This window comes from Antechinus flavipes, chromosome 1 (assembly GCF_016432865.1).
Source record: "Antechinus flavipes isolate AdamAnt ecotype Samford, QLD, Australia chromosome 1, AdamAnt_v2, whole genome shotgun sequence".
NCBI classification, from domain to species: domain Eukaryota; kingdom Metazoa; phylum Chordata; class Mammalia; order Dasyuromorphia; family Dasyuridae; genus Antechinus; species Antechinus flavipes.
This window is the reverse complement of record NC_067398.1, coordinates 415716976-415734723: the sequence shown is the minus strand read 5'-3', so window position 1 is coordinate 415734723 and position 17748 is coordinate 415716976.

Here is a 17748-nt window from a genome sequence, read left to right as displayed (position 1 = left end):
AAGTGACAAACTAGATCTCACTTTATAATTACTTTTGAGTAAGCAAAATGATCTGCCCAAATTTTCTAGGAATTCTATGCTTTTTTGGTTTGATAACATTGACTTATTTCAAATGAAATACTTTGTTCAAGTAGCTATGTACACATCTTATCTTCATCACATAAAGAGAAGCAATATTTATTCAAGTCATGTGAAAAAGAAACCATACAATCTTCCACGCTATAAATGTAAAGTATGCTGAACTAATATACTATGGCAGCATGGTGGCTACATTATAAGTCCAGTAAAATATTGGGCCAAACATTACTGCTTTCAAGCTGCTAACCTGATGCTGACCCTAGAAACGCACTGGCATTGGGAAAAAGGGAGCAGCTGTTCGAATTGGCAGGAAATGGAAGAGGGATAAGGGAGTTCAGTCCAAGAACACAAAGTAATTTTTATAAAAAAGCAAAAGAGGACTTCAATCAATCAAAAAAAATTATTTTATTCACATGCAAGGCACTGTGATTCCAGTTATGGTCATCAGGGATGAGGAAAATGCATACCAATCACATAGAATAATGTAGAAGTAGCAGCATAGGTAAAATACACTTTTCTGTTTAGTGAAATTTTTATGAATAGCAAAACTATGCACACATATTAACAAACAGATATTGGTATTAGAAATGAACAACCAGTAGAAATTCTGACATGAAGAGAATGAGCATGTTTATCTTTTTATACTATCCACTCTATGGATATGGACAGGATTGACAATAAATATAATTTAAACAAAATTTAATGCCTTTTGTTTTTTTATCCCATAGAATTTGCCTCAAATTACTATACTTCAGTTATACTCTGTTCTATAAAAAATTAAAAGAATTAAACAAAACATACTGATAGTGCATTGATTGTGATGAATTATTTAATCTGTCAAATATCTACTGAGAGATAAAAACTAGTCACTAAAATTTATCTGATTTCAGATTTCTGTTCAGTGTGATTTTTTTTTTGTTGTTTCTATAGCTATCATGTAGCTAATTGTTATACTTCTACTTACTTTATTCTTCATCAGTTCTTGTAAGTGTTCCTGTATTTCACTAAATTCCTCATATTCACTGTTTCAAAGGCATGATGAGTACATTCTATTACATTTATATGAAACAGTTCAGTTATGTAATTGAACACCTAATTTGTTTAATTTTTAATTTTTATCTTTTGCTACCAGAAAACCATATAGGATGACTGTCGTAAAACCTTTCTTTTACTGATTTTTTTGGGGTCTATGACAATAACAAGATTATTGCATCAAAGGATATGAAAAATTTAATTATTTTACTGGCATGGAATAAGTCCAAACTATGCCCTAGAATTGATTTGTAAATTCTAGTTAACTGTGTACTTATATACTTGATTTCCTTTAACAGACATGTCATTAACTATTTCTATTCTTGATCAGTTGATTTTTTTTCTGTTTTTATGGTTAAATTATTTTAATTTTCTGTTGTTTTATTAGTGATATTTGTAGATGGAATTATTGATAATTTCTATTGTTTGTTGTTTTTCTTCTACTTTGAAATTTCATTTTTTAAAAATGCAAATATTTCTATACAGAAATAGTAGTAAATTCCTCTTCCTCATGCTTTATTTTTTTAAGATAATTCATTATAATCAAATAATACTTGTGTCCTTTGTCTACATAGACTCCTTCTAATTGACCCAATAATAACAATGGGCTCTTGTTTCTCTTGTGTATTGCATTTTAAAGTCAAATTTTCTTTTCAGCTTTGTTCTTTTCATCAGAAATGCTTGGAAATCATTTATTTCTTTGTATATTCACTTTCTCCTAAAATGTTAAACTTAGTTTTATTAGGTAGGTGATGTGTGGATGTAATCCTTTGTCTTTTAGAATATCATATCCTAAACTCTCTGATCCTTCAATGCAGAAGGTACTAAAGTTTGGATTAACCTGATTATGGATCCATGATATTTGATTTTTTTTCTTGTTTTTGTCTCCTTGCAATATTTACCCCCTTTTCCTGGAAATTTTAGGATTGCCTATAATGTTCCTTGGTATTTTCATTTTGGGATCTCTTTCAGGATTCATTGGTAGATTTTTTTTTCAATTTCTATTTTACTTTCTGATTCTAGGATATCAAGTCAGCTTTTTATTGGAAGAGTAACTATAGGTTAATTTTTATTATATTTTTAGCTAGTGAAAGAAATTTTTAATTTTTTATCTGTTTTCTGTATCACTTATTTAAAAGGTTATTTACATTTTATTATTTTTTCACTTTTCAAAAAATTTTTCATAAAGTCTCAATGCCTCATGGATTAATTAACTTCCATGTGCCCAATTTTAATTTTAATCACTTATAAATTGCTTATTTTAGTATTTGGCTATTTATACTTTTTAAGAAGTTCTTTTCATCAGTGACTTTTATTATATCTTTGCTTTCTTAGATCAATTCTACATTTTTTACAGAAAATCTTTATTCCTTATACTTTAACATATTTAACATGTTTTGGACTACCTTCCATTTAGGGAAGGCAATAGGGGTAAGGAGGGGAAAAGTTTGAACAGAAGGTTTTGCAAAGATCAATGTTGGAAAATTACCCATGCATATGTTTTGTAAATAAAAAGCTATAATAATAAAATTTTACATTTAAAAAAGAAAACCTTTATGCTTTAGTTGAAAAAAATTTTACTGATGATATTGTTTTTTCATTTGCTGCTCAGAAAATAATCTTATGCTATAAATATTATTTGTATTTTGCTAAATTATATTTCCTCAATTAATGCATTCATCAATTTAAACATGATATTCAAAGAACTGTGTGTATGTATGTGTGCTATGGTTGCTGCCTTCATATTTTATTTTGAATTATCTGAGACCAGCATTGGTTTTAAATAAATCATGTGAAGTTATTTCATGCTATTGATACTCTTAATAGGTGTCCTGGTTACAATTTGATTTTAAAATGTCATTGCATGATTAAACAAAATTATTTCTTCCAAAAATATGATATATGGTAACTTTTAAAAAATCAACTTTTACATCTGAAAAAAAATCATTGAATTTTTGTGTCACTTTTACTATTTTACATATTCTGTTTAAGCTTTTATTTTCCCTAGTTTTGCTGCTTCTTATGCCAAAATGTTGAATTTTTTTTCATGAATAATCTTGTATCACATATTTTCTCAATTTCCCCTTTTTTTTCACTACCTCTCCTACTGATTTTTTAAAATCTTTGGAAGGGAAAGGACCCACATGTGCAAAAATGTTTTAGCAGCTCTTTTTGTGCTTACAAAAAATTGGAAAATGAGTATATGCCCATCAATTAGGGAATGACTGAACAAGTTGTGGTATATAAAGGTAATGGAATATTATTGTTCTATAAAAAATGATGAATAAAGGGCAGCTTGGTGGTGCAGTGGATAGAGCACCACCCCTGAAGTCAGGAGGACCTGAATTCAAATTAGGTCTCAGACACTTAGTACTTTCTAATTGTATGATCCTGGACAAGTCATTTAACCCCAAATTTCTCGGGAGTGGGGGATGGGAGGTGAAGGGGGGAGGGGGAAGGTGAATAAGTTGATTTTAGAAAGGCCTGGAAAGATTTACAAATACTCATGCTGAGCTAACAAGCATAACTTTAAATATATTTGTACACAATGACAGGAAAAATGCATGATGATTAACTATGAAAGACTTGGTTCTTCTCAGTGGGTCGTGATTCGAAGCAATCTGTATAGGTTTTGGACAAAAAATTCCATCTGCATCCAGAAAAAGAAGTAAGGCTACTGAATGTATATCAATACTATCAATTTCTTTTTTCTATTTTTTATCTCTCCCATGGTTTTTCCCTTTTGCTCTGATTTTTCTCTCCAAACCTCATTCATAAAGCAATGTGTGTTCCTGAGTCATAAAGCAATGTGTGTTAAAAATAAAGTAAATAAAAAAAAAATGGCCAAACCAAAAAAAATTTTTTGGAACTTTTTTTTTTAAGGATTTTAAAATAATTTGTCTGAGATCTATTCACTTTTTTTTTCTCTGAGCTTTAGTTCTGAGCTCTGAGAATATCACAGTTTTGACTTTCTTGTCTTCTGATTTTTTTTTTTTTTATCTTCCCTGTCCTCACAATACATTTTTATGTTTAGGTTCTTTTTGCTGTTGCTAATTGTTTTTTCAGTCTATTTCTTTTCTTTTAACTTTATGTTAAAGTTGGGGTCTGATTCTAGAATGGATATTCTTCCAAGATTCAGGTGTTTTGTGCAACTGTTTTCAGAGCTAGTTCAAAAAGTCTTGAAGTTTTATGTTTTTCTAAGCTAGTATGAGTTAAGGAGAATATTGTTTATTTCTCTTCTGGTCTTTGCTCTGGTCTGTGAGTTGCCACAAGGACCTTTTCACCCTGAAACTCTGACCAGGATCTCTACTTCTCTGTATAGACAAGCACTGATGTACTGGTGTTCCTCCTTACTCTGGGACTATGAACTGTATATGCTTATGGGAAATGTAACAGTGTTGAACTCAACATTAACAAAATAACCTTTATAATCTCTTTTTCTCACTTTATTACCATTCATGAGCTGAGCACTATGGAAGCTGCTTCTTCCTCAACAGATACAGTTGTCACAAAGTCTGTGCTGCATTGGGATCCACTTTCATCCTGGTGCAACATATCTTACCAGCAAAATGTTGTAGTTTTCTAGAGCTTGAAAACTGTTTCACTGCATTTGTTTTGTAGGTTTTGCCACTTCAGAATTTATTTAATGCTGTTAGAGGAGAATTTGGGAGAACTCGTGTGAGCTCTTGCTTATTCTTTTGTACCTCCTTCCCACCCTGTATGTAATTTCCATACTGGATTTATCTCTTACTTGACATCTTTGGCCTCTATGTTTTTTTTATTGGATTGCGCAAAGACATTGAATTCTCATTCTAACCCCATTTTTGTGCCTTTAGCCACATGTATTATTGCCTTCTCATCGCCTACTGCAAAACGGTGTGTATGTGTGTGTGTGTTTTATGTGTTATCTTGATCATGTATTTTCTTATCTGGGAATGTGTACTTCCAAAATAAAACAAAAGTTCACAGAGGTAGGCTGTCCTATTTTTATATTTATTTTTCCATCACATGGATTAATACTTGGCATGTAGTATATGACTAATAAATGTTAATTGAATATTTGATTGAATTAAAATTAAAAAAAAGACTTTGGGGAATAAAAATATATAAAGAGTTTGATGTGAAACTTTTAGATATATTATGTCTGACAAAATATGACAGTGATATTCATAGTTAACATTTATGCAGTACTTTAATGTTTACAAGATACTTTATACATATTACATAATATATTCTTCATAATACTAGCATGACATAGGTGATTTCATATTTATTTTACAAATAATGAAATTAAAGGTGACAGAGATTAAATCATTTCCCTAGTGGCATATAGCTAATAAATGTCTGATGAAGGATTTGAACTGGGGACTTCTTGATATAAAATCCTGTGCTTTATCTTCCAGATATAAATGGGAAATAAAATGACAATAGCATATAAATACTAAATCAAGAAGAGAGATTGAACCTTAACAAAATGCTAGCAAAATATAATAATAGTGTCATCATCATTACTATTATATTATAATCATCATCATCATTCTTGCTGAAATCTATATTTTTTGCTATGTAATAATTATGTGAATGCTTTATGTACTTACCAATATATCCTTGATGAAAATGAAAATGAATCTGACTTCATATTTGAAGACTGCTAAAACATCTACAATCACATTTACATAATAAAATAGGTACCTTAAGCTTATATTTTCCTCATACTTTGTGGATTAGAAAAGAAAAAGGAAAGCAAAACAAATAAGCAAAAGTATAACTTAATAAGTACAATTTACAACAAAATGAAGGCTCTCCATTTGATTAAATATTTCCCAATATTGTATTAAGAACCTGTAACATGAAATGACATATATAACACAGATTAAATATGTTCAATGGTCTTATGATTATAGACATAAAATAAGACATATAATAGGGAAACCCAAACTTACTAGTATCCACAATTATGATACATACAAGATGATAAGGATGTGCTGATACACGCAGCTCATGCTCTATGCACTCCTATGCAACATAGAAAAGAAAGATTTTGTTAGAATTTAACTGAGGGATTTTGAACCCAGTGTTTCTATTTATACAAGATGTGTTTAGTGTGTTGACTACATGGAAAGTGTCTCCTCATTTATCTGTGACTACATTTAAATGAAAAAAAAAATAGTGGAAGAACATGTTTTTGTTTTTCAAAATTATGACTTATACTTGATTTGGAAACATATTGAGGAATTTGGTTTGTATATATATATACATACATACACCATGCTTTTTGGCAAGCACTATGGATGAAAGTAGAGATTAGACTGGTTGCTTTAAGATGTCCATTGCTTTAATAACAACTTTCTTCCAAATAAGCCATATAAGTACAAATCCTTAAGACTTGTAATTTCACAATTATCAATAGCATTAATAAAAATCATTAATAATGGCTTGTCCTTTGTGACAAGCACTGTGCCTGACAAATATTATGTCATTTGAGCTTCACACAATTCTGGGAGGTATTATTGTTGAGGAAACTGAGGCATAAAAAGATTAAGTGACTTGCCCAGTGTAAGATATGATCTGAGATTAGATCTGAGACTAGATATGAATTCAGGTATTCCTGACTCTATGTCTAGGGAACAAACAATTGTACCACCTGGTGGCCTCAAAAAAGTATAATTTGAATTATACTTAAACCAAAAGAAAACATGAAAATATTCTGTGGTCAGGATGTTTCTCGTTAATAGTGTGAAGTCATTTAAGACATCAAGAATGTATATTACTAAAAAAAAGATATGAGCCATTTGTGAAATGAGAAGGAAAGATAATAAACAGTTAGTGTAAGCACATTGGTGCATTAGAAATATTAAAATAACAAGAAAAAATTGTGGTATATTCATGAAGGAAGATATAAATGCAAATATGTGCAGAAATTGCAAAGGATAATGCTACATATTGTCTGCATTAGTATAGTAAGTACCAGTACTAATGAAATGGGAGACCCCCTCAATGTATTGGGGAAATGATGGTTAATATTTTCAAAGCATTTAAAATATTTAGTAGTACCACAAAAATCATACCTTGAGTTTCAAGAGTCCAACCTGCTTTCCCACATCCATTTTCTAATTCAAGTTGTGTTTTGAAGATGTTAATAATAGCACAAGGGGAAAAAAGTTAACATAAGACACTTTTTACTCTAAATTAAACAAATCCTTTAAAAAGTTTTATGGGGTAAAGAGTAATAAATCCCACAGCATCAAATGCTTCAGTTTGATTTTTATAGATATTGTTTTTAAATAAAAGGAAAATTCTTTGAATAATAGAATCATCTAATAAGATTCATGAGAAAAACATTTAGTACCAGGGTATCTTAATTTCTACGTACATTTCCTAGAAGCCAATTAATTTTAGCATAAGCAAATATTGTACATCTTCTGCTCCACTGTTCTGTAATTGAAGATCATAATTCAGGCTCAAATTTCTTCTTCTCAATTTATAGTTTGTCTTTTAGTTTTAAATGATGTAAAACATAAAATTAATTATTTCAAAACATTATTTACTGTTGGTTTTGTACCCTTTTTCTTCAACTAGCATTGAGTGTTGTGATAATTTTTCTCTCACATCATTTTTTTTTTTAATTTTTCGCTCTTTTATTTTCTTCGGGCAATCAGGCAGCAGGATTGTGAGAATTCTCATAGAACTGATTTTATGCCATGCATAAAAAATTATGTTAGCTCCAACTAGATTTAATTTGTAATTCAATCATTTTAATTTGTTTATTCATTTGCCCCTAGAGCTGTTGATATTCTTACTCATTTGTTTAATTATCAAGTTTTTTGCTTCACCATTGTGTATCTTCAATTGTTGTGCATTAGCCTTTGTTTGATTTAGCATCTTAGAACATTCATTAAAAAAATCCTCTTGGTCACTTAACATTTAAGGGCAAGGAGATTTGTTCTGTTGAAAGTTTTATGGACTATCAAATTATAGTTTTTTTTTTTTCTAGTAGTGCCCGAATATCCAATCTATTTTTGCGAATACTTTTCATAACTTTATAGATTAGTCATAGATTTCATTGAAATAATATATGTATCAAATCTTTTATATTTGCAAAGTACTCAGTGACAATTTCCTTTAGAGATGTTAGTATTATCTTCACTTTTGGAAAACTGAAACCAAATATCCTTGCCTGATACCACTTTGGAAATAATGAAATTAAACAAATCAGTTCTTGAATTACCCTAAAATATAGGGTTCACACTCGTTTATCAAATTGATTAGCTTTCTGTCACCATCTCCTTCTCTTTCATCTTAGTTTTATTTTTTCAAAAATAACAGCATCTGACATTTGTGTATCTAAGGGATATAAAAATACCTTATATCAACTCTGTTGAGGGCAGAATGGTTGTTGATGAGAATTTTAAGTGACTTGCCAGGATCACACAACTAGTAAGTATGAAGAAGGATTTGAAATCAGTGTCTCCTTCTTACAATCTCAGAACTTTATTCTTTGTGCCACTTAACTGCCTTGTGAATCATTGCCAATAGTCATTTTATCATATAAAAGTTTTAACTTACACAATATTTAACAAATACATTTAATCTACAACATTTTAGCATTGTCCCATTTAATTATTTAATTTTCTGTGAATATATCCCTTTTCCCCTAAAAATTATTTTTCATAAAATCTTTCTAATTTGTCATGTTCTGCTCTTCCAAGTATCAGCTTCACTACATTAGAATTCAGGCAAAAAGTAAAGAGAAAAATTATCCTTGGTGAGGGGACTTTCATGAAACAATACCTCACACCATTTGACCCAGGCTTATAAATATCCCCTGAGAATAGAAACTTCTGGATAATCCAAACAACTAGTTATTTGACATTACCTCCGTAAATCTCAGCTAATTAAGGTCAGGAGTAAGGTCCCCTTTATATTCTTTCCTCTATCTCAGCTGAATTTCTTCCTTTCTCTTCCCTAAGGAAGGCTTTTGAGAGAGTCATGGTAAAATGGAGCTACCTCTATGCCATGGAAACTTGACCTGACCTCAGTTGATGGATTAGTGAACTAGGATAGAATGTAATTGCATCTTTATTTTCCCTAACATCTAAATAAAGTTTAATGTTCCCTGCAATTATTTAAAAAACTTTATTTTGGATTCCATTGGGTTCACCTGAATGCCAAAAAGTGTTCCTTTTACACATAAAATTAAGACCATCTCTTCAAATTTCTTCTTTTTCCCCTATCTCATTTGAATTTCTTGATGTTCATTAATATCCTTTCCTTCTAAAATTTTCCTTATAATTAAACCCTTCCCTACCTTATCCTGAAATCCAGGGATAAGTCTTGTGTAAGCATATGAGACTTAAACATAGAGGCTTAATAAACACAATGCCTGGCACTTGTAATAACTTAATAATAAATGCTTGTTGATTGATTGGTAAACATTTTTGTCATATAGGCACTTTCCCCACTTCCTATTCTAAATATCATCTTAGAATATGAATTTATTTTTTTAATAATAATAGTTTTTTTAATTTTCAAAGTATGTGCAGATAGTTTTCAACATTCACCTATGAAAACCTTGTATTCTATATTTTCTCCCCTCTTTCCCTTCTTCCCACTCTTCTACACAGCAAGTGATCCAAGATAGGTTAAATATGTTACACAAGAAACATATCTGCACAAGAATCATATCTATACAGATAAAAAGGGAAAAATGAGAAAAAAAAAAAAACAAGCAAGCAAAAAACAACAAAAACGGTGAAAATATTGTGTAGTGATCCACATTCAATCTCCATAGTTCTCTCAATGTAAATGGTTCTCTCTATCATAAGCCTATTGGAATTGTCCTGAATCAACTCTTTGTAGAACATAGATTTAAATTTCTTACTTAACTAGCTTATATTCTAGTGAAAGCTGGGGGAAAGTTAAGAATAGCAACATTTTACACAGATCACCAGCATGATGCCATAGAAAATCTTCACCCTTTAATTATGTGTGTGAACTTGGGAAAGTCTTTGAACCTATCTCTGTTCTAGTTCTCTCATTTGTAAAGACGGGGTAGTGGACTAAATGACATCTATATTCTAACTAAATTTATTAACCAATTATTTTAAAGTAATTTAATTTTGAAGAAAGCATTAGCAACTAGGGAGAATAAGAAAATAACCAAGCTTCCCTGAGGCGATAATATATGCTGCTTCTTGAAGACAGTTAAGATTTCTGAAGGAGAGAAGTTAAGATTTCTGGAGGCATAAAAGAAACTGCCAAAAGCAAAGAGGAAGTGGAATATAAACTTTGATTTTGAAGAATAATTCAATCGTCAAAAATGGCTGAATCACAAAGTACATGAAATGGAGTAACAGAAAAAAGGCTATAATCATTTCATTATGTATGTTCTTAAACACAATCTGTGGAGTTTATATTTTGTCTTAAAATCAATAAGGATTTGAATGCTTTTGAATAATAGAATGGTCATGGTCAGAATTTTCTCTTAAGAAGATAATTTAGGAAATATTGTAGTAGATCCATAAATGGAAATGAGAAAGAAGGACAATGGAGTCGCCTCTATTAAAATAGTCAAGGCAAAAAGAAACTAGGTTCGTAGCTGTGTCAATAAAGAAAAGAGGTATACATGAGCATTGTAATTTTAGAATCATGAGGAGTTAGCAACTTGAGTGTAATGGGAGAGCAGACAATGTTAAAGAGAGAATGGCCCCAAGATGAATGAACCTGGTTGATTGGCAAGGTGGCAGTTTCTTTCGGTGAAGAAATATAACAGTTTGGATGAGGATCAGTTTTGAAAGGAAAACTTAACAGTTTTGTTTTATAGATATTAAGTATATAATGCTTCTGAGAGGGAAACTAGACAAGATAACAGAATATGAGAATGCAATATAGGCCAAATTCCCCTAGCATCCACTCTGCAAAGAACTAGAAAACAGACCAGAATGAATCCTGATAAAGAAATTCAAGAAAAATCATGATGAGTTAATTTTTTTTTCCAGATCCAGGAATATTAGAGGTTGAAGACATGGCAGATTTTAAAGGGCTACGCTTTAAATATAAAAATTGAATCAAGGACTTTTTCTGTGCCTTAGTGCAAAAAGATGTTTCAGTTTTAGTTAAGGAAAGCAGACAGGTTATCAACTAGCAATCAGTCTATTATATGTTAAAGCTAGATCCAAGATTTAGTACTGATAAAGGGAGAAACATCTAGGTGGAAGAATAGAGAGAGCATTGGATTTGGAAACAGAGAATCTCATCTCTCTGCATTTAAGTCAGGCCTCAGATATTTAGTGGGTGTGTGACCAAGTTCATATCACTTTTAACCTTGTTTCCTTTAGTTCCTTTATCTGAAAAATAAGCAAGAGAAGGAAATGACAAACTGCTCTTTTATCTTTCTTGTTCAAAGAACACCCTAAATGGGCATCACAAAGTGTCAGAAATGCCCGAAAACTACTGAAATATGAAAAATAAACCAATGCTAACACATGACTATGCAGCACAATGAACAGTGATGAACTGAGGCAGTATAGCAGACAAAGAACAGAAATAGAAGCAAGGAGTTATTGGTTCTCTCTTAGTCTTGTGGCAGAACAAAGTTTCAAATATAACTCCCAACCCAATCTGAAACTTAAAGCAAAATAATCAGGGCAGGAAAACAGTCCATCTGCTATTTGCTTCTTTGAACCTGCAGACCTTTTAGGTAGATGATAGTATTCAGATTCATTAGAATCTTAAATAGAAACAGTCGTAAAGTTGTTTTTTTTTTTTCAAATCCAAATTGAGATTATTTTGTAAAACAGTTCAAAAAGGATTTTTCTTGTGTGGCATGATAAAATGTTTAGATATGTCTAGAAGAATTGCACATGTTAAATCAAAAATAAAATCTCCCTGAGACAGAGCCAAGGTGGCAGGACTAAAAGATCTTAGTCTGAGCTCTTCCTGAATTCCTCCAGATCAATACCAGATCAAGCCTCTGAACAGGTTTTGGAGTGACAGAATCCACAAATATTTGTAGTGAAACACATTTCTAAAAGAAGATATTTTAAAAGAACTTCAGGAAAGGTCTGTCTCAACATAGCTAGGGGAGGGGAGGAGGGTTGTAGCCCAGTGCAGGCAGAGCTCAGTGAAGGAAAACCCAGGATAGAGACACTTCCACGCATTACAGGAATCTAGCAGGGGCTAAATACAGCCCCTCTCTCTCAGCCAAAATAGAACAGCAGTTTGTTATTCTATCCTGGTTCAGAAGCCAGTGGATCAGCAGACTAGCTGTGAAACTTCCAACACAACAACAGAAGGCAAACAGTTAGGCTCTAAACCCTAGCATAACAAGCAGGACTTGAACCAGTCCCATCTAATACAAAAAGGAAGGTGGCAGCTTTCCCCAAGGCAGTGTGAAGCCATTATCACTTGTACAGGAAGTTTGGGACAATCTCTCCTTTGCCCTAAGAGTAGACCATAACTTTTAAAAATAAGCAAAAAACCAAAATGAGCTCTAGACCTTAGATCGCTTTTATTCAGATATTGAGGAGCCACAATCACAATTACCTAGGACCTAGTAGCTTCCATTTTAAAGGATCAAAGGCCCTGGAATATGATATTCAGGAGGGCAAAGGAATTTGAAGTGCAGCCAAGAAACAATTATCCAGCAAAATTAGGCATTATCTTTCAGATGAAAAGGTGGATATTCAATGAAATTGGGGATTTTCCTTTATTTTTGATGAAAAGACCAGAACTACATGGAAAATTTGATCTTCAAATGCAGAACTCAAGAGGAGCATAAAAAAGATAAAAAGAAAAGGAAAAAAAACCTAAGTTTTTTTTAAAAAGGTAAAATGTTTACATTCCTATATGGGAAGATAATAAGTTTAACACTTGAAAACTGTATCTTTGTCACCCCTAATTAGAGGGTGTAGTTGACAATTTTACTTAATTAGGATAATATAAAAATTGCAGTGGAGAAAAGATTGTGGAAGAAGAGGGAAGGGAAAGTAAAATGGGATAAATAATGTCATAAAAAGAGGTAAAAAATAAAAGACCTATTACAGTTGAGGGAAAGAAGGATGAGGAATGCTTAATATATAAATCATAATCTCATTGGATTTGACTGAGAGAATATCAGATATATTTAGTTTAATATAGAAACTTGTCCCATCCTATATGGAAGTAGGAGGAGAAAGGGAAAAGATAAGGGGGAGGGAATAGAAGGAAGAACAGAAGTAGGGGAAAGTACTGCAAAAAAAAAAAGAGAGCAAATTAATAGAGCTGATAGTCAGAACAAAACAATGAGGCGGGAAAGGAGGAAAAGAAAAAGTGTAATTTTAGGAAAATAAGATGACAGGAAATGCAGTTAGTAATTTTAACTGTGAATGTGAATAGGATGAATTCTACCATAAAAGAGAAGCAGATAGCATACTGGATTAAAAACAATGATCAAACAATATGTTGTTTACTAGAAACATTTTTTTAATTAAAGCTTTTTATTTACAAAACATAGGCATGGGTAATTTTTCCAACTTTAACCCTTACAAAACCTTTTTTCCAAATTTTCCCCTCCTCTCTCCACCCCCTCCATTAGCTGGTGGGTAGTCCAATGCATGTTAAATATGTTGAAATACATGTTAAATCCAATATGTGTGTATATATATATAAAGAGAGAGAAAAAGAGAGAGAGAGAGAGATAATTATAGTTATCTTGCTGCACAAGAAAAATGAGATCAAGAAGGGAGAAAAAGAAAAACTGAGAAAGAAAACAAAATGCAAGCAAATAACAAGATAGAGAGTAAGACTCCTATGTTGTGTTTCACATTCTGTTTCCATGGTTCTCTCTCTGGGTGTAGATGGCTCTCTTCATCACTAAACAAGTGGAATTTGTTTGAATCATCTTATTGTTGAAGAGAGTCATGTCCATCAGAATTGATCTTCATATACTTTTGTTGTTGTCATGTATAATGATCTCCTGATTCTGCTCATTTCACTCAGTATCAGTTCAAGTAGCTCTCTTCAGGCCTTTCTGAAACTACCCTGCTGGTCATTTCTTACATAACAATAATATTCCATAGCATTCATATAACATAACTTATGCATATATTCCATTCTCCAATTGAGGGGCATCTACTCCATTTCCATTTTCTTGCCACTACAGAGGGCTACCACAAACATTTTTGCACATATGGGCCTCTTTCCCTCCTTTAAGATATCTTTGGGATATAATCCCAGTAGAAACATGGCTGGATCAAAAGGTAGGCACAGATTGATAACTTTTTGAGCATAGTTCTAATATGTTCTCAAAAATGGTTGGAACAATTCATAGGTCCACCAACAATGTATCAGTATCCGGGATGTTTTCCCAAATCTCCTCCAAATTGTTCATTATCATCTCCTGTCATCTTAGCCAATCTGACAGGTATGTAATGGTATCTCAGAGTTGTCTTAATTTGCAGTTCTCTGATCAATAGTGATTTGAAGCACTTTTTCATGTGAATACAAATAGTTTCAATTTCTTTATCTGAAAATTGTCTGTACATACCCTTTGACCATTTATCAATTGAAGAATAGCTTGAATTATTATAAATTGGAGTCAATTCTCTATATATTTAAGAAAAGAGGACTTTATCAGATCCTTTGGATGCAAAACGTTTTACCAGTTTATTGTTTCCATTCTGATCTTGTCTGCATTAGTTTTGTTTGTACAAAAACTTTCTAACTTAATATAATGAAAATTACTAATTTTGTGATCAATATTTTTTCTAATTCTTCTTTAGAGACAAATCCCTTTCTCCTCCAGAGATCTGAGAAGTAAACTATCCTATGTTTTTCTAATTTGTTTATAATATCATTCTTTATGTATAGATTATGAATCCATTTCAATCTGATCTTGATAGTGGTGTCAGGTGTGAGTCTAGACTTACTTTCTGCTATACTAGTTTCCAATTTTCCCAGCAGTTTTTCTCAAATGGTGAATTCTTATCCCAAGAGCTGGGGTCTTTGGGTTTGTTGAATAATAGATTGCTATAATCATTGAATTTTTTTGTTTTATTCTGTGAACCAATCTACTCCACTGATCAACTTCTTTATTTCTTAGCCAGTACCAAATGGTTTTGATGACCACTGCTTTATAAAATACTTTTAGATCAGATACAGCTAGGCCACCTTCATTTGCTTTTCTCTTCATTAATTCCTTTGAAATTCTTGATCTTTTGTTCTTCCAGATGAATTTTGTTGTTTTTTTTTTCTAGCTCATTAAAACAGTTTCTTGAGAGTTTGATTGGTATAGCTCTAAATAGATTAGTTTGCATAGTATTGTCATTTCTATTATATTGGCTCGACCATCCAAGAGCACTTGATATTTTCCCAATTGCTTAGATTTGACTTTATTTGTGTGGAAAGTGTTTTGTAGATTTGCTTATGTAGTTCCTGACTTTCCCTTGGCAGATAGATTCCCAAATATTTTATACTCTCGACATTTATTTTAAATGAATTTCTCTTTTTATCTCTTGCTGTTGGATTTTCTTAGTAATGTATAAGAATGGTGATAATTTATGTGGATTTTTTTTGTATCCTGCAACTTTGTTAATGTTGTAGATTGCTTCTAAGAATTTTTTAGTTGATTCTCTATGGTTCTCTAAGAATATCATCATATCATCGGCAAAGAGTGATAATTTGGTTTCCTCATTACTTTAATTCCTTTAATCTCTTTTTCTTGTCTTATTGCCAAAACTAGCATTTCTAATACAATATTGAATAGTAATGGTGATAGTGGGCAACCTTGTTTCACCCCTGATCTTATTGGGAATGGTTCTATTACATATGATCCTTCCTTATGGTTTTAAATAGATGCTACTGACTGTTTTAAGGAAAAGTCCATTCATTCCTGTACTTTCTAGTGTTTTTAATAGGAATATGGATTGGATTTTATTAAATGCTTTTTCTGCATATATTGAGATAATCATATTTTTTTTGTTAATTTGATTATTGACATAGTCAATTATGCTAATAGTTTTCCTAATATTGAAATAGCCCTGCATTCCTGGTAGAAATCTTACTTGGTCATGGGGTATTATCCTGGGGATGATTTTCTGTAATCTCTTTGTTAATATTTTATTTAATATTTTTGCATCAGTATTCATTAAGGAAATTGGTCTATAATTTTCTTTCTCTGTTTTTGTCCTAGCTGATTTAGGTATCAGTACCACATCTGTGTCATAAAAAGAATTTGGTAAGAGTTCTTCATTCCCTATTTTTTCAAATAGTTCATCTAGTATTGGAGTTGATTGTTCTTTAAATGGTTGGAAGAATTAAAATGTAAATCCATTTAGTCCTGGGGAATTTTTCATAGGGAGTTGATAAATATCTTGTTCTATTTCTTTTTCTAAAATGGGACTTTTTCAGTAATTTATTTCCTCTTCTGTTAATCTGGGCAATCTCTATTTTTTTGTATTTCCATTTCACTTAAATTGTCAAATTTATTGGCATAAAATTGGGCAAAGTGACTCCTAATCATTGCTCTAGTTTCCTCTTCATTGCTGGATAGTTCTCCCTTTTCATTTTTGAGACTAATAATTTGATTTTATTCTTTCCTTTTCCTAATCAAATTAACTAAAGGTTTATCTATTTTGTTAGATTTTTCATAAACCTAACTCTTAGTTCTATTTATTAATTCAACAGTTTTTTAGTTTACATTTTATTGTTCTCTCCTTTTATTTTTAGAATTTCACATTTGGTATTTGATTGAAGGTTTTAATTTGTTCTTTTTTTAGCTTTTTTAGTTGCAAACCCAATTCTTTGATATTCTCTTCTATTTTATGCAAGAAACCATCTTGAGTTCCCCCTTATTATTGCTTTGGTTGCATTCCACAAGTTTTAGTATATTGTCTCATTATTGTCATTCTCTTGGATGAAATTATTGATTGTGTCCATTATTTGCTGTTTTACCCATTCATTCTTTAGTATGAGATTATTTAGTAATCCTTATTGTGTCTTCTCAGTATTTGAATTGTTTCTTTCTGGCTGCTTGTAATATTTTTCCTGGGTCCTATAGTTCTGAAATTAAGCCACATTATTCCTTGGAATTTTAATTTCAGGGTCTCTTTCAGGAGAGGTTCAGTGAATTGCTTCAATGATCATTTTACTTTTTGATTCTATGATATCCAGATAGTTCTCTTTGATGATTTTCTGAAAAATAGTGTCTAGGCTCTCGTTTTCATCATGGATTTCAGGGAGTCCAATAACCCTTAGATTATCTCTCCTAGATCTATTTTCCAGGTTGGTTGTTTTCTCAATTAGCAATTATACATTATTTCTATATTTTTTTCTTTTTTTGGGGGGGTGGTTTGCTTGAAAGATTCTTGATGTCTTTTATTGATTCATTCATTTCCATTTGTTCAGTTCTGAATTTTAGTGAATTATTTTCTTCATTTACTTTTTTTAACTTTTTAAAAATTTGTGTCCCATTGAATTTTAAATTTTTTTTTCATATGGAATATTTTTATTTTACCATTTCACAAATGATATTTTTAAAGAGTTATTTTCTTTTTTCTGTTTCACAAATTCTGTTGTTCTGGGAGTTGTTTTCTTTTTCCATTTTATCAAATATATCTTTTATATGTGCCTTTTCCAAACCCTCTTGCAATGTTTTCATTG